We start from the raw sequence: 21201 nt of genomic DNA on the forward strand, positions 1-21201 counted from the left end.
CGCCTGTCTAGTAAACAGAAGATCATGGATTCGAATCCCAGCAGTGCCTATGCCACAGGATGTGGGCACCGCTCACTTAATCTTTTACATATGTAAATCTTTGCATGCTGAACAGTGTGCATCTGCGCAAAATGTGGAAATCTAAGAAGTGATGTGCATGCAATAGCGTCTTAAAATTTGTCTTTTGTGGCTCTGTGGCGCAATGGATAGCGCATTGGACTTCTAGATTGTGAATGGAGATATTCAAAGGTTGTGGGTTCGAGTCCCACCAGAGTCGTGCATACCCTCTATTGCTCAGATGTTTTGGAAACAATCCTCTTACCTCTAAGGGACCTCGTTCATGACGTGATTAGCTGTTTTCCTGATGTGGTACCTCTTTTAGACTTGTTTTACCAACAAATTTCACAGTATCTGGCGCTGTGGCTTAGCTGGTCAAAGCGCCTGTCTCGTAAACAGGAGATCCTGGGTTCAAATCCCAGCAGTGCCTTTGGCACAGGATATGGGAGTGCTTAACCTTTTCACATATGAAAGTCTTTGCATGACGAACTGTGTTTACCTGCACAAAACTGGAAAAACTAAGAAGTGCTGCGCATGCAATACTTCCCTGAAGTGTGTCATTTTATGGTACAATGGATAGAACTTTGGACTTCTGGGATGCGAATGGAGAAATTCCCTGGTTGTGGTTTTGAGTCCCACCAGAATAGTCAGTGGCCTCTTTTGCTCTGATGTCTCTGTGAGTCAGACATATGTTTAAAACTGGGGTCCACAAACTACTTCAGAAGCCTACCCTTCACATTCTGCTCATCTCCCTTATTGGACACACCCACGTCAGATCATAGAGTACTCTACTAAGTAGCTCAATTAACCCTTTTGAAATAAGGTAAATAACGAAAATGTATAGCGTCTGGGAGGTTTCGAGAATGTTTTGAAAACCACTGGCTTAGGCCAGAATCTGCTACTTCCTATTGTTGAGATCCAGCCTCTGGATGTATTCAAAACAGTCTTTGCAAATATGAATATATAATTCATGAAAAGCTTTCTGGATTTTGTCTTTCAGATCAGCTGAAAGCATAGCAGAGATTGCTTTCCATTTCTCCTAGCTGAGACAGAGTTTAGATGTATTGTAACTGGAGGTTCCAAAAACCTTTCAGAAACACGTATTGAGAGTTTCAGATATTCCCTCTTTCTTCAACAGAGCCCTGAATGCCCCTCGGGTTTTGGAAATAATCCCCTAACCTCTTTCATGATGTAATCAGCTATTTTCCTGACCTGCTACCTCTTTTAGACTTTTTATAGCAACACATTGTAGAAGGTTCAGCAAGTGGCGCTGTGGCTTAGTTGGTCAAAGCGCCTGTCTAGTAAACAGGAGATCCTGGGTTCGAATCCCAGCAGTGCCTATGGCAGTGGATGTGGGCACCGCTCACTTAATCTTTTACATATGTAAATCTTTGCATGCTGAACAGTGTGCATCTGCACAAAATGTGGAAATCTAAGAAGTGATGTGCATGCAATAGCGTCTTAAAACTTGTCTTTTGTGGCTCTGTGGCGCAATGGATAGCGCATTGGACTTATAGATTGTGAATGGAGATATTCAAAGGTTGTGGGTTCGAGTCCCACCAGAGTCGTGCATACCCTCTTTTGCTCAGATGTCTTTGTGTTGGACAAGCATATGCTTAAAACTTGAATCCACAAACTACTTCAGAAGCATACCCTTCACGTTCTGCTTATTTCCCTTATTTGACACACCCAACTCAGATCACAGAGTACTCTACTAATTAACTTAAGTCACCTATTTAAATAAGAATAGGTTGAAATCCACTGGCCTAGGCCAAAATCTGCAACAACCTATTGTTGGCCACCTACCTAGAAAAAAAAGAAGAAAAAAAACACGCTTTCCATTTCTCCAAGCTGAAACAGCATTTAGATGTATCATAACTAGAGGTTCCCGAAACATTTGAGACACGAGTACTGAGAGTTTCGATCCAGAAATAAATGGCTTGAGATATTCCCTGGTCCCTTGAAGGAATACAAGTTTATTAAAAGGTTTAATCTAACTTCTAATACTATCATATATAAACTGAGAAAGTTCTGTTTGTTGAAGTTAGCATTTCAGGTTAGGATGGTAAATGATATCAGCTGTGAAACAGTTTCCAGCAAGAGAATCTGGCAAATCCTGTTTTCTCCATTGTAAGTTAAATGAGTCTGATCACTGAGACTTTCTTTAATGGCTCTGAGATGGCTCTTGGAACCAGAGTTCCTGGCCACTATCAGCATTTGAATAGTTATGCTGATTCCATTGGATTGGTAATGCCCTCAGAGTAGGGTGTGTTCGTACTACATTTGCATGCTTTGTTTGAATTTATCTCCACCTCCAGAAGTCCCTCCTCTTAAAATGCCTATAATATACCATGTAAAGTTACTTTAATTTAGACGATGTTGGAATGACTGCAGCTACCGACAAGCAATAAAGAACTTCTGCTTGGAAAACTTCCACCCTCTCCTGGTCTGAGCTTCTAACTTTTCTACAAAGAAAAAGATCACTACAGGTGGTGCCGTGACCCGGATAGAATTAACTTCACCTGAATCCAGATTGGAATTCAAGCTCAAAGATCTGACTGCATTCCAGAGAGAATCTTACCTGAATACAGAACTGAAATCTCCACTCAACAAAGACTGAGTTCCAGAACTGAAATCTCCACTCAACAAAGACTGAGTTCCAGAACTGAAATCTCCACTCAACAAAGACTGAGTTCCAGAACTGAAATCTCCACTCAACAAAGACTGAGTTCCAGAACTGACTCCTGAAACTTCAAAGCTCAACAAAGAACAAACTTTTTTTGGCTGAGTTCCAGACGGAATCCTTTCCGTACAAACAACGATTTAGTGAGTTTCACTCTATTCAAAGAACCACTGAAGACCAGTACAAATCTCTGCGCCGTCAGAGAACAGTTATCAGACAGCTGCAGTGTCTGGCTAACAAAGTTACCCTTTAAAAGTTTATTTTAAAGATGAAAGTATAGCCTCTACATTGCTAGAGAAGGTATCCTCTAAAGTTAGGGAAGGTTAACATTACGTGTCAATATTGGTGAACCTCTGTTCAAACAGGGATGTGTTTATCCTCTTAAAGTTAGGAAGGTGAAAGATCCTTTGCATTTCCTTTTAGAGAAGATTAGCGTAACGTGCTAATATTTTCTGTGTTACCCTTTGCTCTGGGTAAGGAAGGTTAACTGTGTTATCGAGTGTAGCCTCTTTTGATCAGAGAAGATTTAGTGTTTTTGTTTGTTTTATCCTCTAAAAGTTAAGAAGGTGAAAGATCCTTTGCATTTTTCTTTTAGGGAAGATTAGCGTAACATGCTAATAGTTTGTGATGTGTTGGTAACAAGGAAGTTTAACAAGATTTGATCTGTGTTAACAAGTATACCCTCTGTTGATCAGAGAAGTTTATTTTTTGATTGTGTGGTAACAAAAGAAATCCACAAAATGGTTAGAAGAAATGCTAGGCTAGTTCCATCAACTGAGAAAAATTGACTAGCTAGCCCTTTATGGACAGACAGTGAGTTCAAGTCATTGTTAGGAGAGAAAATGGATTCCATAATGACTGAGTCAGTTAGATTGGATTTGACAAAGAAATTTGGTATTGATCCAGACAAAGTTTGGTCTATTGAAGAATGCAAGAAGGTGTTAGGTGCATGTATCAGAAAGAAAAACATGAAAGGCATAATCTGTTGCCGTAGAGAATATAGCTTATCCATTGCACAAGAACAAACTAGGTGTATTGATAAATTAAAAGAACAGAACAAACAAATGCACACTAAGGTGGGCCATAACAAGGCCTCAACCAAATGTGACTCAGAAGACCAACAGTCAGATGAAACTTATCCTGACTGATAAGCCTGTAGATTCAGTAAAGGTATGTGTTGCAAGAAGATCTCAGGGAATTGAGGGAACTGAAAGTGTTCCTCCCAACTCTTCTGTTGTCCAAAACCAAACTGTTGCCAAAGCACTCGGACCTAGAGACATAGAAAGACTATCCCAAAGCTTACCTTCAGTACGCACAGATTTTTCTGAATTTAGAAGGGCATTGATCAGTAAAATGCGTCTTTACGACATGTCGTTGGCAGAAGTCACACAGCTGATGTCACAAATTCTAACTGAATCTGAATTCAACAGTTTTGAGTCTGCTGTTACTTCTGAACTACAACATGCCAGAAAAGATGAATTGAGAGAGGGAGTTCTGAAAGCGTTGAAGAACATTGTTGGACCCAAAATTGACTGGTCGAAGATCACTAGTTGTTTACAGAAGAAGGGTGAAACTGTTAGTGAGTACACTCAAAGATTTTGCCAGTCAGCAGCAGCGTACAGTGGTATAGCTGACACTTCAGAGAAGGTGTTAGAAGATAATGGTCCCCTAGTTCGCACATGGTTTGATGGTCTGTTGTCAGAACATAGAAAAGCATTGCCTTTCTTAGACTTAACATGGTCCACTAGAACCATACAAAACAACTTGGAGAGGTTAACTACTTGGGAAACAGATTCTGATGTCAAGGCAAGAGTAAAAATTGCAGCAGCATCCTTTAAGGTCAACACAGAGAATCAACAGAAACGCAAATGTCCTAAGAGAGAGGGCAGCAGTTGTTATTACTGTGGTAAACATGGACATTGGGGAAAGGAGTGTAGGAAAAACAAAAAGAACTTTAAACAAGTTAACAATGTTACTCAGCTCCTACTCAGTCTGCTTGCTACTCTGAAGCAGCCCGTCCCCTCGTCATTAAACTCGTTGGGCAGCTTGTTGATGTGTTAACCATTTGGGCTGTGAGTGCTTAATTTCCCCAGTAACTTTCAACAAAGATGAAAGACTTATTTTTGTTTAATAGAACAAAAGGAAAGTGACTGTCTCACCCTTCCTTTGGGGAACACCAAGTTAAGTAGACTCACAGCCTTAAATGTTATTTTACAGCACAGACCTTTCATCATTAAGTGTGTTAGGTCAGACTGTAAACGTAAAAAAAGCCCTCATGTGGTGTCCACAATAATGCCAAATATTGTCTTACAGCGTGCACCTGTCACAAATCCGTCCTCATGTATGCTGTCTGCTATGACTGAAGTTTTGTTAGAGAATGAAGGAGAAATTACTCACGATTGTGTTACGCTTACATATACACCTATGAGTGAAGTAAAAGAAAAAGGTAACAGACGAGCAGGTTATGCAGTAACGTCCACCACGGAAGTGTTAGCTTCAGGACGTCTTCCAGATCATTTTTCAGCTCAAGCTGCAGAACTAGTAGCCCTAACAAGAGCATGCACGCTAGCTTCAGGATCGGTTGCTAATATCTACACAGATTCCAGATATGCTTTTGGGGTAATTCATGATTTTGGTGTCAGGTTGAACGTGCAAACAGAACAATCAAAATCAGGCTAAGCAAAATGCATCAGGAAGGAGTACCATGGGTTGAAGCGTTGCCAGCAGTACTGTGTAGTATAAGAGCCTCACCTAACAGATCAGTAGGACTGAGCCCTCATGAGATTATTACTGGACGCCCAATGCAGATGCCAGGTGTGATTGATCTTAGAAATGCTGATGTACACATTGCCTCAGATGCCCTGATCACTTACTGTGAAAACCTCACAAAGGCAGTACAGAGTGCCAGAGAGAGAGTTGAGTCGTGTTGGCAGACTCCACCAGAAGGTGGACACACTATCATCCCAGGTCAATGGGTTATGATAAAGTCATTCAAAAACAAGCCATTAGAGCCTAAGTGGCACGGACCATATCAAGTGATGTTGATTACAGCTGCTGCAGTATTATGTCAGGGAAAGAAAACCTGGACTCATGTGTCACACTGTAAGGTTGTTCCTGCTCCAACAGGGATAGCATAGGACACAAACCAGTGGGGAGCCGAGGAAAGAACCGATTGCAACAGGCGTCGGGGGCCAACCCTTCGGTGAAGAATCCCTCATAGGCCTTCCCATCCATTAATCCATCCTCATCTCACTGCGTTCTTTAGGTGTCATAATTAAGAAATAGGGAAGAAGGAACAACAATAGCAGACTCGGAAAAGTTTACAACCCTAGTGTTTGAACAAATACTGCTCTCCTGTCTTTTGTTTTCTCTCTTCCTCTGTGCAGATGACACTTGATGGCTGAACCGAGACCCATATGCACCGACCTCCTCGTCTGCGTATGAAGACATAACCTCAAGAAACAACTAGACCCACTCCCGAGCCAACTATCACAAAAGGATAGAGAAAAGAAAAAGAAAAAATAAATACACAACGCAGAGACTACGAAACCTTCAGTCATACATCGACATGATCAAGATTGTCCTACTACTACACATCATGAAGATCGCACAAAGTCCGGACTCCAGAAACAACATATTCTTAGAGCTGATGAATATGTCACAAATGCCTTGTTTGCTGGAAAGAAAGTGTGCATGTCACATCCGAAGATGACTGCATTCCAGGACTCACTTGTGCACAAACATGGTGGTCCAACAAGACATTCTTGATCTTTCAGCAAAATTACACCAAGATGACTGAAGATAATTCTTCATGGTTCAGAAACTTGATTGATCACGAGAAAATCACAGTTCCAACCAGAAAAGACTCACGGACCTTAATTGCATGTTTTGTTTATGTGTCAACATGCAATTACAGAAAAAAAAACACAGAACATGCCTTATGTGCCTGTAACTATCACAAGTTGCAAGAATGAATTTTTAATTGTTTAAATTTGTATATAGTGTGGGAGTAATTTAGAACTCCCAAAGGGGGAATTGAAGGAATACAAGTTTATCAAAAGGTTTAATCTAACTTCTAATACTATCATATATAAACTGAGAAAGTTCTGTTTGTTGAAGTTAGCATTTCAGGTTAGGATGGTAAATGATATCAGCTGTGAAACAGTTTCCAGCAAGAGAATCTGGCAAATCCTGTTTTCTCCATTGTAAGTTAAATGAGTCTGATCACTGAGACTTTCTTTAATGGCTCTGAGATGGCTCTTGGAACCAGAGTTCCTGGCCACTATCAGCATTTGAATAGTTATGCTGATTCCATTGGATTGGTAATGCCCTCAGAGTAGGGTGTGTTCGTACTACATTTGCATGCTTTGTTTGAATTTATCTCCACCTCCAGAAGTCCCTCCTCTTAAAATGCCTATAATATACCATGTAAAGTTACTTTAATTTAGACGATGTTGGAATGACTGCAGCTACCGACAAGCAATAAAGAACTTCTGCTTGGAAAACTTCCACCCTCTCCTGGTCTGAGCTTCTAACTTTTCTACAAAGAAAAAGATCACTACAGGTGGTGCCGTGACCCGGATAGAATTAACTTCACCTGAATCCAGATTGGAATTCAAGCTCAAAGATCTGACTGCATTCCAGAGAGAATCTTACCTGAATACAGAACTGAAATCTCCACTCAACAAAGACTGAGTTCCAGAACTGAAATCTCCACTCAACAAAGACTGAGTTCCAGAACTGAAATCTCCACTCAACAAAGACTGAGTTCCAGAACTGAAATCTCCACTCAACAAAGACTGAGTTCCAGAACTGACTCCTGAAACTTCAAAGCTCAACAAAGAACAAACTTTTTTTGGCTGAGTTCCAGACGGAATCCTTTCCGTACAAACAACGATTTAGTGAGTTTCACTCTATTCAAAGAACCACTGAAGACCAGTACAAATCTCTGCGCCGTCAGAGAACAGTTATCAGACAGCTGCAGTGTCTGGCTAACAAAGTTACCCTTTAAAAGTTTATTTTAAAGATGAAAGTATAGCCTCTACATTGCTAGAGAAGGTATCCTCTAAAGTTAGGGAAGGTTAACATTACGTGTCAATATTGGTGAACCTCTGTTCAAACAGGGATGTGTTTATCCTCTTAAAGTTAGGAAGGTGAAAGATCCTTTGCATTTCCTTTTAGAGAAGATTAGCGTAACGTGCTAATATTTTCTGTGTTACCCTTTGCTCTGGGTAAGGAAGGTTAACTGTGTTATCGAGTGTAGCCTCTTTTGATCAGAGAAGATTTAGTGTTTTTGTTTGTTTTATCCTCTAAAAGTTAAGAAGGTGAAAGATCCTTTGCATTTTTCTTTTAGGGAAGATTAGCGTAACATGCTAATAGTTTGTGATGTGTTGGTAACAAGGAAGTTTAACAAGATTTGATCTGTGTTAACAAGTATACCCTCTGTTGATCAGAGAAGTTTATTTTCTGATTGTGTGGTAACAAAAGAAATCCACAAAATGGTTAGAAGAAATGCTAGGCTAGTTCCATCAACTGAGAAAAATTGACTAGCTAGCCCTTTATGGACAGACAGTGAGTTCAAGTCATTGTTAGGAGAGAAAATGGATTCCATAATGACTGAGTCAGTTAGATTGGATTTGACAAAGAAATTTGGTATTGATCCAGACAAAGTTTGGTCTATTGAAGAATGCAAGAAGGTGTTAGGTGCATGTATCAGAAAGAAAAACATGAAAGGCATAATCTGTTGCCATAGAGAATATAGCTTATCCATTGCACAAGAACAAACTAGGTGTATTGATAAATTAAAAGAACAGAACAAACAAATGCACACTAAGGTGGGCCATAACAAGGCCTCAACCAAATGTGACTCAGAAGACCAACAGTCAGATGAAACTTATCCTGACTGATAAGCCTGTAGATTCAGTAAAGGTATGTGTTGCAAGAAGATCTCAGGGAATTGAGGGAACTGAAAGTGTTCCTCCCAACTCTTCTGTTGTCCAAAACCAAACTGTTGCCAAAGCACTCGGACCTAGAGACATAGAAAGACTATCCCAAAGCTTACCTTCAGTACGCACAGATTTTTCTGATTTTAGAAGGGCATTGATCAGTAAAATGCGTCTTTACGACATGTCGTTGGCAGAAGTCACACAGCTGATGTCACAAATTCTAACTGAATCTGAATTCAACAGTTTTGAGTCTGCTGTTACTTCTGAACTACAACATGCCAGAAAAGATGAATTGAGAGAGGGAGTTCTGAAAGCGTTGAAGAACATTGTTGGACCCAAAATTGACTGGTCGAAGATCACTAGTTGTTTACAGAAGAAGGGTGAAACTGTTAGTGAGTACACTCAAAGATTTTGCCAGTCAGCAGCAGCGTACAGTGGTATAGCTGACACTTCAGAGAAGGTGTTAGAAGATAATGGTCCCCTAGTTCGCACATGGTTTGATGGTCTGTTGTCAGAACATAGAAAAGCATTGCCTTTCTTAGACTTAGCATGGTCCACTAGAAACATACAAAACAACTTGGAGAGGTTAACTACTTGGGAAACAGATTCTGATGTCAAGGCAAGAGTAAAAATTGCAGCAGCATCCTTTAAGGTCAACACAGAGAATCAACAGAAACGCAAATGTCCTAAGAGAGAGGGCAGCAGTTGTTATTACTGTGGTAAACATGGACATTGGGGAAAGGAGTGTAGGAAAAACAAAAAGAACTTTAAACAAGTTAACAATGTTACTCAGCTCCTACTCAGTCTGCTTGCTACTCTGAAGCAGCCCGTCCCCTCGTCATTAAACTCGTTGGGCAGCTTGTTGATGTGTTAACCATTTGGGCTGTGAGTGCTTAATTTCCCCAGTAACTTTCAACAAAGATGAAAGACTTATTTTTGTTTAATAGAACAAAAGGAAAGTGACTGTCTCACCCTTCCTTTGGGGAACACCAAGTTAAGTAGACTCACAGCCTTAAATGTTATTTTACAGCACAGACCTTTCATCATTAAGTGTGTTAGGTCAGACTGTAAACGTAAAAAAAGCCCTCATGCAGTGTCCACAATAATGCCAAATATTGTCTTACAGCGTGCACCTGTCACAAATCCGTCCTCATGTATGCTGTCTGCTATGACTGAAGTTTTGTTAGAGGATGAAGGAGAAATTACGCACGATTGTGTTACGCTTACATATACACCTATGAGTGAAGTAAAAGAAAAAGGTAACAGACGAGCAGGTTATGCAGTAACGTCCACCACGGAAGTGTTAGCTTCAGGACGTCTTCCAGATCATTTTTCAGCTCAAGCTGCAGAACTAGTAGCCCTAACAAGAGCATGCACGCTAGCTTCAGGATCGGTTGCTAATATCTACACAGATTCCAGATATGCTTTTGGGGTAATTCATGATTTTGGTGTCAGGTTGAACGTGCAAACAGAACAATCAAAATCAGGCTAAGCAAAATGCATCAGGAAGGAGTACCATGGGTTGAAGCGTTGCCAGCAGTACTGTGTAGTATAAGAGCCTCACCTAACAGATCAGTAGGACTGAGCCCTCATGAGATTATTACTGGACCCCCAATGCAGATGCCAGGTGTGATTGATCTTAGAAATGCTGATGTACACATTGCCTCAGATGCCCTTATCACTTACTGTGAAAACCTCACAAAGGCAGTACAGAGTGCCAGAGAGAGAGTTGAGTCGTGTTGGCAGACTCCACCAGAAGGTGGACACACTATCATCCCAGGTCAATGGGTTATGATAAAGTCATTCAAAAACAAGCCATTAGAGCCTAAGTGGCACGGACCATATCAAGTGATGTTGATTACAGCTGCTGCAGTATTATGTCAGGGAAAGAAAACCTGGACTCATGTGTCACACTGTAAGGTTGTTCCTGCTCCAACAGGGATAGCATAGGACACGAACCAGTGGGGAGCCGAGGAAAGAACCGATTGCAACAGGCGTCGGTGGCCAACCCTTCGGTGAAGAATCCCTCATAGGCCTTCCCATCCATTAATCCATCCTCATCTCACTGCGTTCTTTAGGTGTCATAATTAAGAAATAGGGAAGAAGGAACAACAATAGCAGACTCGGAAAAGTTTACAACCCTAGTGTTTGAACAAATACTGCTCTCCTGTCTTTTGTTTTCTCTCTTCCTCTGTGCAGATAACACTTGATGGCTGAACCGAGACCCATATGCACCGACCTCCTCGTCTGCGTATGAAGACATAACCTCAAGAAACAACTAGACCCACTCCCGAGCCAACTATCACAAAAGGATAGAGAAAAGAAAAAGAAAAAATAAATACACAACGCAGAGACTACGAAACCTTCAGTCATACATCGACATGATCAAGATTGTCCTACTACTACACATCATGAAGATCGCACAAAGTCCGGACTCCAGAAACAACATATTCTTAGAGCTGATGAATATGTCACAAATGCCTTGTTTGCTGGAAAGAAAGTGTGCATGTCACATCCGAAGATGACTGCATTCCAGGACTCACTTGTGCACAAACATGGTGGTCCAACAAGACATTCTTGATCTTTCAGCAAAATTACACCAAGATGACTGAAGATAATTCTTCATGGTTCAGAAACTTGATTGATCACGAGAAAATCACAGTTCCAACCAGAAAAGACTCACGGACCCTAATTGCATGTTTTGTTTATGTGTCAACATGCAATTACAGAAAAATAAACACAGAACATGCCTTATGTGCCTGTAACTATCACAAGTTGCAAGAATTAATTTTTAATTGTTTAAATTTGTATATAGTGTGGGAGTAATTTAGAACTCCCAAAGGGGGAATTGAAGGAATACAAGTTTATTAAAAGGTTTAATCTAACTTCTAATACTATCATATATAAACTGAGAAAGTTCTGTTTGTTGAAGTTAGCATTTCAGGTTAGGATGGTAAATGATATCAGCTGTGAAACAGTTTCCAGCAAGAGAATCTGGCAAATCCTGTTTTCTCCATTGTAAGTTAAATGAGTCTGATCACTGAGACTTTCTTTAATGGCTCTGGGATGGCTCTTGGAACCAGAGTTCCTGGCCACTATCAGCATTTGAATAGTTATCCTGATTCCATTGGATTGGTAATGCCCTCAGAGTAGGGTGTGTTCGTACTACATTTGCATGCTTTGTTTGAATTTATCTCCACCTCCAGAAGTCCCTCCTCTTAAAATGCCTATAATATACCATGTAAAGTTACTTTAATTTAGACGATGTTGGAATGACTGCAGCTACCGACAATCAATAAAGAACTTCTGCTTGGAAAACTTCCACCGTCTCCTGGTCTGAGCTTCTAACTTTTCTACAAAGAAAAAGTTCACAACACCCTTATCCCTCAACAGAAGCCTGCACACCTTTCAGGTTTTGGAAATAATCCTGTAACTTCAAAGGGACCTATTCATGATGTAATCAGCTATTCTCCTGACATGCTACCTCTTTTAGACTTTGTATACAAAAGCATCGAACCAGCGACAGTAACTGGCGCTGTTGCTTAGTTGGTCAAAGCGCCTGTCTAGTAAACAGGAGATCATGGATTCGAATCCCAGCAGTGCTTATGCCACAGGATGTGGGCACCGCTCACTTAATCTTTTACATATGTAAATCTTTGCATGCTGAACAGTGTGCATCTGCACAAAATGAGGAAATCTAAGAAGTGATGTGCATCGAATAGCGTCTTAAAGCTTGTCTTTTGTGGCTCTGTGGCGCAATGGATAGCGCATTGGACTTCTAGATTGTGAATGGAGGTATTCAAAGGTTGTGGGTTCGAGTCCCACCAGAGTCGTGCATACCCTCTATTGCTCAGATGTCTTTGTGTTGGACAGGCATATGCTTAAAACTTGAATCCACAAACTACTTCAGAAGCATACCCTTCACGTTCTGCTTATTTCCCTTATTGGACACACCCAACTCAGATCACAGAGTACTCTACTAATTAACTTAAGTCACCTATTTAAATAAGAATAGGTTGAAATCCACTGGCCTAGGCCAAAATCTGCAACAACCTATTGTTGGCCACCTACCTAGAAAAAAAGAAGAAAAAAAAACACGCTTTCCATTTCTCCAAGCTGAAACAGCATTTAGATGTATCGTAACTGGAGGTTCCCGAAACATTTGAGACACGAGTACTGAGAGTTTCGATCCAGAAATAAATGGCTTGAGATATTCCCTTGTCCCTCAACAGAAGCCTGCACACCTTTCAGGTTTTGGAAATAATCCTGTAACTTCAAAGGGACCTATTCATGATGTAATCAGCTATTCTCCTGACATGCTACCTCTTTTAGACTTTGTATACAAAAGCATCGAACCAGTGACAGTAACTGGCGCTGTGGCTTAGTTGGTTAAAGTGCCTGTCTAGTAAACAGGAGATCCTGTGTTCGAATCCCAGCAGTGTCTTATCTGTGGCTTCTAAGAGTAGTCATTCAATCATCTCTGATGTGAAAGACAATCTGGACTTCTCGGTTGCAAATGAAGGTTTTAAAAAGTGTGCCGTTTTTTGGGTCCCACCAGAGTCACGAATGGTGTCCCTTTGCACATACGTCTTTACCAGACTGACATTTGCTTAAAGCTGGGGTTTTCCAACTTTTTCAGAAGCCTACGCAGCACATTTTTCTTCTTTTCCTTATTGAGCACACCCAAGTCAGATCGTCCAGTACGTTACTTATCAATCAATTATTTGATTCACCTGTATTAAATGAGAGAGATAATAAAAAAATATATATATATGTGGTGCAGATGCGCTTCAAGAATGGTTTGCAAGCTCCTGGCTTAGGCCTGAAATCTGCTACTACCGATTGATATGGTCAAGCCTATGGATATTTGTACAAACAAAGTCTTTAAATATATGAAGAATAATACATGGATATCTTTCTGGATTTTGCCCTTTCATATCAGAAGAAGGCTCAGGAAACATTTTAGGCATTACTATCGAGAGTGTAGAGCCAAAATTAAATGAGTTCAGACATTCCCTTGAGGCGTGAAAGGCCCTCGTGTTTTGGAAACAATCCTCTTACCTCTAAGGGACCTCGTTCATGACGTGATCAGCTGTTTTCCTGATGTGGTACCTCTTTTAGACTTGTTTTACCAACAAATTCCACAGTACCTGGCGCTGTGGCTTAGCTGGTCAAAGCGCCTGTCTCGTAAACAGGAGATCCTGGGTTCAAATCCCAGCAGTGCCTTTGGCACAGGATATGGGAGTGCTTAACCTTTTCACATATGAAAGTCTTTGCATGACGAACTGTGTTTACCTGCACAAAACTGGAAAAACTTAAGAAGTGCTGCGCATGCAACACTTCCCTGAAGTGTGTCATTTTATGGTACAATGGATAGAACTTTGGACTTCTAGGATGCGAATGGAGAAATTCCCTGGTTGTGAGTCCCACCAGAATAGTCAGTGGCCTCTTTTGCTCTGATGTCTCTGTGAGTCAGACATATGTTTAAAACTGGGGTCCACAAACTACTTCAGAAGCCTACCCTTCACATTCTGCTCATCTCCCTTATTGGACACACCCACGTCAGATCATTGAGTACTCTACTAAGTAGCTCAATTAACTCTGTTGAAATAAGGAAGATAACGAAAATGTATAGCGTCTGGGAGGTTTCGAGAATGGTTTGAAAACCACTGGCTTAGGCCAGAATCTGCTACTTCCTATTGTTGAGATCCAGCCTCTGGATGTATTCAAAACAGTCTTTACAAATATGAATATATAATTCATGAAAATCTTTCTGGATTTTGTCTTTCAGATCAGCTGAAAGCATAGCAGAGATTGCTTTCCATTTCTCCCAGCTGAGACAGAATTTAGATGTACTGTATCTGGAGGTTCCAAAAACATTTCAGACACAAGTATTGAGAGTTTCAGATATTCCCTCTTTCTTCAACAGAGCCCTGCATGCCCCTCGGGTTTTGGAAATAATCCCCTAACCTCTTTCATGATGTAATCAGCTATTTTCCTGACCTGCTACCTCTTTTAGACCTTTTATGCCAACACATTGTAGAGAGTTCAGCAAGTGGCGTTGTGGCTTAGTTGGTCAAAGCGCCTGTCTTGTAAACAGGAGATCCTGGGTTCGAATCCCAGCAGTGCCTATTCCACAGGATGTGGGCACCACTCACTTAATCTTTTACATATGTAAATCTTTGCATGCTGAACAGTGTGCATCTGCACAAAATGAGGAAATCTAAGAAGTGATGTGCATGCCATAGCGTCTTAAAGTTCGTCTTTTGTGGCTCTGTGGCGCAATGGATAGCGCATTGGACTTCTAGATTGTGAATGGAGATATTCAAAGGTTGTAGGTTTGAGTCCCACCAGAGTCGTGCATACCCTCTATTGCTCAGATGTTTTGGAAACAATCCTCTTACCTCTAAGGGACCTCGTTCATGACGTGATCAGCTGTTTTCCTGATGTGGTACCTCTTTTAGACTTGTTTTACCAACAAAATTCACAGTATCTGGCGCTGTGGCTTAGCTGGTCAAAGCGCCTGTCTTGTAAACAGGAGATCCTGGGTTCAAATCCCAGCAGTGCCTTTGGTACAGGATATGGGAGTGCTTAACCGTTTCACATATGAAAGTCTTTGCATGACGAACTGTGATTACCTGCACAAAACTGGAAAAACTAAGAAGTGCTGCGCATGCAACACTTCCCTGAAGTGTGTCATTTTATGGTACAATGGATAGAACTTTGGACTTCTAGGATGCGAATGGAGAAATTCCCTGGTTGTGAGTCCCACCAGAATAGTCAGTGGCCTCTTTTGCTTTGATGTCTCTGTGAGTCAGACATATGCTTAAAACTTGAATCCACAAACTACTTCAGAAGCATACCCTTCACGTTCTGCTTATTTCCCTTATTGGACACACCCAACTCAGATCACAGAGTACTCTACTAATTAGCTTAAGTCACCTATTTAAATAAGAATAGGTTGAAATCCACTGGCCTAGGCCAAAAGCTGCAACAACCTATTGTTGGCCACCTACCTAGAAAAAAAGAAGAAAAAAAAACACGCTTTCCATTTCTCCAAGCTGAAACAGCATTTAGATGTATCGTAACTGGAGGTTCCCGAAACATTTGAGACACGAGTACTGAGAGTTTCGATCCAGAAATAAATGGCTTGAGATATTCCCTTGTCCCTCAACAGAAGCCTGCACACCTTTCAGGTTTTGGAAATAATCCTGTAACTTCAAAGGGACCTATTCATGATGTAATCAGCTATTCTCTTCTTTTAGACTTTGTATACAAAAGCATCGAACCAGTGACAGTAACTGGCGCTGTGGCTTAGTTGGTCAAAGCGCCTGTCTAGTAAACAGGAGATCCTGGGTTCGAATCCCAGCAGTGCCTAATCTGTGGCTTCTAAGAGTAGTCATTTAACCTTCTCTGATGTGAAAGCTTAAAGCTTGTCTTTTGTGGCTCTGTGGCGCAATGGATAGCGCATTGGACTTCTAGATTGTGAATGGAGATATTCAAAGGTTGTGGGTTTGTCATATGGGTAATTAATAAATAAAACCGTATCGATACAAGGCCCCCACTCCAGAGCATTTTTTCACACACCGGCTTGTCTTGTGGATGTCTTGTGGATGCCATACCACCTTTGGAAGGTCAGGCTGTGCTGTCCTGTGTGTGGAGAATCAGGGCGTTCTGGTTAACCTCCACCAGCTGCATGGATGTTCCTCCCATCACCAAGCTGTTGCCCAGTACAAGCTGCCTTATCCTGCGATAGTCTTGCAGGATCAGAGACCATCTTGACAGGGCTCCCTTGCCTTTTCTTTTGGGGCTTGGGTGGACAGTGCAAAGTCTGATGAAGATGGTCTCCACCAGACGGCAACAGTCAGGCCACTGAGCAGGTGCGCTGCTTGCACCCAGCACACATCTGGTGGTGCTCTCTACACCAGGGTGAGTGGGCTTCTTCGGGACCTTGAAGCGTCCACTCAGCAGTCTCTTTCGGCATCGACTGTCATACACCACCCGTTCCTTGTCCCGGTCATCCAGGTTCTGCCAAAGAGCAATTATGGTGTTGGCTTCCTGGTTGGTCAGGCTGAGGGCTGTGTGGTCCCGGAGATCCACCAGATATTCTGCCAGCTGGTCCACATGTTGATAACCCGGGATATTTTGGTAGTCAACAGCCTATTAAAAAACACAAACATGCAATACAATTATTACATCACATCTGTCTAATGCATAATTCCATAACTGATTGTGTTATTTTCCTGTTTATCACCGTAAAGCACTGTATAGTACAAAGCAGAGAGCGCCATTCTTGACATTTTACAAAGCACCAAATAAATAAAGATGACTTGACTTGATGTGTATTTGCAGCTTACAAATGAATTTAGGCTGTACTTTTAAATGTAAAATATGTGGAAAGTCTGGATTTAAAGCACTGGATGTTAATTCATCATAATTATTCTAGTTAATTTGAAAGACATACAAAAGAGTATTATTTACCGTCTCTTCTTCATCAACATCCTGACCAGCATCCTCTGGCTCTGAGGGGAGAGTTGAAACAGATGTTTCAGAGGGAACAGGTGTGACAGCAGTCCCTGAGGGTCCAGGTGATGAAGGAGACTGTGTGAGGACAAGTTTGGGGTCAGGGATCAGTGAAGGGGATGTGGAGCCCAGTACAGGTGTGGCACTGCTGGTGACCAGGGTGGAAGAACCCAGTGTCAGTGTGGAAGAGGGTGGTGACAGAACAGCCTCCGGATCTGCTATTGTGTGATCCTGGCTGATGTCACAGAAGCCCTCATCTTCATCTCGCTCCTCCACACTGAGGTCCTCAATGAGCTCTGCTGTCTGCTCAGAGTCAGGATTCATGTCCTGCAGTGCCTGACCAGTCTGCTGGAACAGATACTGCACTCCAATGAGCTCACCTGAAATAAAAACAATAAACAAACGGAAATTAAATAGAATGTTGTGTATCATATTTGATACATTAGGCTTTTGTAGTAGCTCATATAGTGTGAGAATATAGAGCTCATCGTCAAGGAGAAAAAAAACAAAACAGTTTTATTTAGAGGCCCAACACGTTTAATTATGTGGGCAAAACATGAAATGAAATGCAATACAATGATGATTGAGAGAAAAGTCTGATGATCATTTTGATATTTACATGTAACATGATTTTCTAATCAAGTGAACCCAAGCTGCTTCAGTCTAGTAACTAGTCATTAAATATTAGTAACAATATAAAAGTTATTCTTACAATTACTTTATAAAATCAGTAAAGGTTTCACAATGAAAAGAAACGTGAAGCACGAGCTGAAGGTGGACACTTTTACAATTATACTAAAAGACTATAATCAATCAGACGACAGAGGCCAGGTTTCCTAAAAATTTTTGATCATGTTGATCATTTAGAGTCCTTTAGAAACTTGCATATCAATTATGATACAATCGACTCTATAGGGTTAAATCTGACATATAGACGGAGGTTACACAGAAATTGCAAGTTGATAAAATAAAAAATATATAAAATAATTCTCACCGGTGTAACATGCAGGGGGACAAAACGTGGGGACCACTTTCCTGCCAAACAGCTTTTCATAATTGCCGTTTACACAGTGAACAAGTTCTCCTGTGTAGCTGCGCAAAGCTGAAGGCTCCGATGACAGGGAAGCAGCCTCCCGGTCCTGGTTCCACCGGTGTAGACCCTCCAGCAGATAAATCTGAAAGTTCAGACTGTTTGCACTGGTCCCTGTAAATAGACACAACAGTGTTTAGGAGGTGTTAAAGGAACACACAAAAACACTTAATGCTCTTTCTTTACACATGCACAGTGTGTGTGACAAAGACAATACCTGGGATGAAACGGTTCAGGTGTAAATGAAAGGACTCGAGAGAAGTGGAGCCTCTGGCACATCTGTAGGTCTTCAGAAGCACGCCTCCCTTGTTTAGGCTCCCTGTCTCTGTATAGAGCACAACACCAGGGGGGTCTTGAATGCATTTCACATGCTTCTTCTGGACATTCCAGATGTGCTCCATCCTTTCTCGGTCCAGGAGAGGAACACCCAGGGAGTCTTTGCCCTTGCTGCTCAGGAGCTCTGTAAGCAGCCGCTCAAGGAGAAGGATGGTAGTCTCCTCTCCACAGGTCCTCCTCCGGCAATGGAGTGCCAGCTCATTCCTGGTAAGATGCTTGTTGACATCTTCATCTGTCAGCGCAGGCCAACCCTGGGATATCAACAGCTCTCTCTTTGCTTTGCGAAGCATAGAAACATCAGCCGCATCCCACTCAAAAATGCACGCTGACAGCCGTGACATGAAGATGGGATACAGCTGATGGGCATCAGTTGTACACCCCATGGCAATCCTGCGCATAAAATGCCAGATGTCCAACCGAATCATGAGATCAGGCCACCCTCTGAATCTGGTTTTCAGCTTGGTCTCACCAACATCAGTGCAGCAGCCACAGTCCACGTACAAAACAGCAGGTGGATCCACACTAGCCTGCTGGTACCTTTTCACCAGACCATCGACCATCATGTCCAGTCCTGCTCCTTCCTGTGCTGTCAGCACACTCATGAGCACCTGACCAAACTCATTGCCAACAGAGGTAAGCCAGAGTCCCGTTCCCCTTGCCGTCCCAGCCAGCTTCTTAGTGATCTGCAGTAGATGACAGGAAGCATGCAATGCAATGAAACATCACACCATCTAGAATATGATACTCATGCTCTGATAATGATATAACAGTAAACACCATAAATTAACAAAAATCCCCTGCTAACCTTTTTAGTAGAATCCATCTTCAAGACTGAACCATACGTAGATGTTATCCTTGCATGGATTTCATCCAGCCTTGTCAGGATGTCTTGGCTGTACACGGTGAGCAGCCACTTGCAGCTTGGGATCACTGTAGGCTCTGGGGGTTCCTGGAATTGTATTTGCAACACCCCGGGTCGTTTGAGGAAGTCCACACATTGGGTGGTGGACCGGGCCATACGCTGGAGCCACTCCTCACTGTGGTTCTCACGCAGCTGTTTGATGACCCGCGTGGGACTGTTGCCTAGGCCACGCTCACGCAGGAGCCGAATGACTCTCATATCACAGGCATACCTTAGGAAAAGCAAAATCCACACATTCATATATTTTACGTAATTGATTTGTAAAGTATTTGCAAACATATGTGATGATGGGCTATCAACTGGATGTGGAATTAAAGTGTACTTACTTCCGCGTGAGGATGACTCGAAATTCAGAGCGATGGCCCAGATCCAGCTGTTGCAGGACAGTCTGACTCCAGGACACATGCGAGGCTTTACACTTGGTACAGATGAGGGTTTCTGTGACCATGTTGTACATCCTATCGATGTCCAGAACCTGCCGTGCCCTTTTGTGCAGACCGCCTCCAGTCAGCTGATGCTGCCCGCAGGCAGAATTGGGACAGAGAGCCTTGATCTTCCAAAGCTTGTACGGCATCCACAGCAACAGAGCATGACAAAAAAATCTGTCTGGAGCTGGAGCCTGGTTGTAAATAAGTGCTGGCTGTGGTGGGTAATACCAGAGCTGTAGGTTGTCTCGAAGCTCTGGTTTTCCCTTGGGCCCCATTTTAAAAAGCCTGCTGGCAATCCACCTGTGATCCTCTGGTGGCAAAGTGTCCGACCACAAACGATGCAGTCGAACTGCAGATGCATCTTGCAGTAATGCCCCCGAAGGAGTAGTCTGTGAAGGAAAAAGACAAAACATTTAGTCTAGCAGGTCGTTTATTTAATTACCGCTTTATCTATCCAAGACTACCCTCATATAAAATAGAAAATATTGGATGTCAAAAACGTACTTAAGGTTATAGAATAAAATGTATACATTTGTTCCAATAGTTTTCAGAATTGTGTCAGCTGCTAGCACTAATTTGTGTGACTACTGAGTTGTGACAGTTAATATGCAAATTCAATTATTTTGGACCAATAAAATTTGAAATTACTTACCGAGACAACATGCAATGAAATATAATATATGTTGCATATATAACAAGAGAAAGAAACAGTCATAACTGTCCAATAATTTTAACTAATCCTAGATGGAATTATACAATACTGTTTAAAGGTCTATGTTCAGTAAGATTCTTTTTGTTTTTGAAATATGATTAAAATACAGTCAAAAACAGTAATAGTGGGAAATAATATTGCAATTTAGGATCGCCGCTTATTTGAATCTGTTTTCAAAAGTATTTACAGTTTTTTTCAATTGCTAACAAGCGCTTACCCATACTTCAGATACTTTTTCCTAAACTCTTAACACAGACTCACACCAACAAAACACAATTGGCCAAATGGATAATTTTCTTCTCAATAACACATTTTGTTACAGATTTTTATGATTGTTTACACACTAAAATAAAAATTTCCACGCAATTTGCAAAATTCTACTCCAATGAGCAAAACCCCTCCACAGATTTGCACAACATTACACACAATGTCTGTTTTACCCTTTTAGCAAAACATTACACACAGTGATTTGTAAAACTCTACACACATTTTCACACCTTAGACA

General features: G+C 41.5%; 1 long non-coding RNA gene and 11 other non-coding genes across 12 annotated transcripts in view; all 12 read left to right on the plus strand.

The window, feature by feature from the left end:
- Nucleotides 1–21201, plus strand: part of LOC143719415 (uncharacterized) — a 694388-nt gene that overhangs the window by 626154 nt on the left and 47033 nt on the right. The window lies entirely within an intron of this gene.
- Nucleotides 189–277, plus strand: trnar-ucu (transfer RNA arginine (anticodon UCU)). Its single transcript is given in 2 exon segments — nt 189–225; nt 242–277. It is a non-coding gene; the product is annotated as a tRNA-Arg (tRNA).
- trnat-cgu (transfer RNA threonine (anticodon CGU)) lies at nt 414–487 on the plus strand. Its single transcript has one exon. It is a non-coding gene; the product is annotated as a tRNA-Thr (tRNA).
- trnat-agu (transfer RNA threonine (anticodon AGU)) lies at nt 1324–1397 on the plus strand. Its single transcript has one exon. It is a non-coding gene; the product is annotated as a tRNA-Thr (tRNA).
- On the plus strand, nt 1537–1625 carry trnai-uau (transfer RNA isoleucine (anticodon UAU)). The gene is given in 2 exon segments: nt 1537–1573; nt 1590–1625. It is a non-coding gene; the product is annotated as a tRNA-Ile (tRNA).
- trnar-ucu (transfer RNA arginine (anticodon UCU)) lies at nt 12430–12518 on the plus strand. The gene is given in 2 exon segments: nt 12430–12466; nt 12483–12518. It is a non-coding gene; the product is annotated as a tRNA-Arg (tRNA).
- Nucleotides 13056–13129, plus strand: trnat-agu (transfer RNA threonine (anticodon AGU)). Its single transcript has one exon. It is a non-coding gene; the product is annotated as a tRNA-Thr (tRNA).
- On the plus strand, nt 13838–13911 carry trnat-cgu (transfer RNA threonine (anticodon CGU)). The gene has a single exon. It is a non-coding gene; the product is annotated as a tRNA-Thr (tRNA).
- trnat-ugu (transfer RNA threonine (anticodon UGU)) lies at nt 14743–14816 on the plus strand. The gene has a single exon. It is a non-coding gene; the product is annotated as a tRNA-Thr (tRNA).
- Nucleotides 14956–15044, plus strand: trnar-ucu (transfer RNA arginine (anticodon UCU)). The gene is given in 2 exon segments: nt 14956–14992; nt 15009–15044. It is a non-coding gene; the product is annotated as a tRNA-Arg (tRNA).
- On the plus strand, nt 15181–15254 carry trnat-ugu (transfer RNA threonine (anticodon UGU)). Its single transcript has one exon. It is a non-coding gene; the product is annotated as a tRNA-Thr (tRNA).
- trnat-agu (transfer RNA threonine (anticodon AGU)) lies at nt 15989–16062 on the plus strand. Its single transcript has one exon. It is a non-coding gene; the product is annotated as a tRNA-Thr (tRNA).

This window comes from Siphateles boraxobius, unplaced genomic scaffold (assembly GCF_051911475.1).
Source record: "Siphateles boraxobius isolate OS27281-9 unplaced genomic scaffold, OSU_SipBor_1 63, whole genome shotgun sequence".
Taxonomy (NCBI): domain Eukaryota; kingdom Metazoa; phylum Chordata; class Actinopteri; order Cypriniformes; family Leuciscidae; genus Siphateles; species Siphateles boraxobius.